The 263-nt window shown below is 39.5% G+C and overlaps 1 protein-coding gene across 1 annotated transcript in view; it reads right to left on the bottom strand.

Annotated features, from left to right (window-relative positions):
- LOC119592493 (rho GTPase-activating protein 8-like) overlaps positions 1-263 on the bottom strand; it is a gene marked incomplete in the record, with an annotated part of 123,930 nt that overhangs the window by 64,114 nt on the left and 59,553 nt on the right.

Genomic DNA, 263 nt, shown 5'->3' on the forward strand with positions numbered 1-263 from the left:
CCGATGACGATATTAATGAGTTTGAAAAGCCGAGTAGCGTGGGAGATAATTCAATATCTCGAAAAAAAATCTAATAGGATTTCCAAGAGCCCCCCCCCCCCTCGACACTCACCCACCCTGAATCGACTTATATCAAGATTCAATCAACATTTCTTATTTACTGATTTGACAACTGTGACTGGTTGTTATTCATCTATCTCTCCGTGTATCTATCATTCCAATATCGTTGTGATTGAAGTCGTCAAATTACCTGCATCACCATT

Source organism: Penaeus monodon, chromosome 30, assembly GCF_015228065.2.
Source record: "Penaeus monodon isolate SGIC_2016 chromosome 30, NSTDA_Pmon_1, whole genome shotgun sequence".
NCBI lineage: Eukaryota > Metazoa > Arthropoda > Malacostraca > Decapoda > Penaeidae > Penaeus > Penaeus monodon.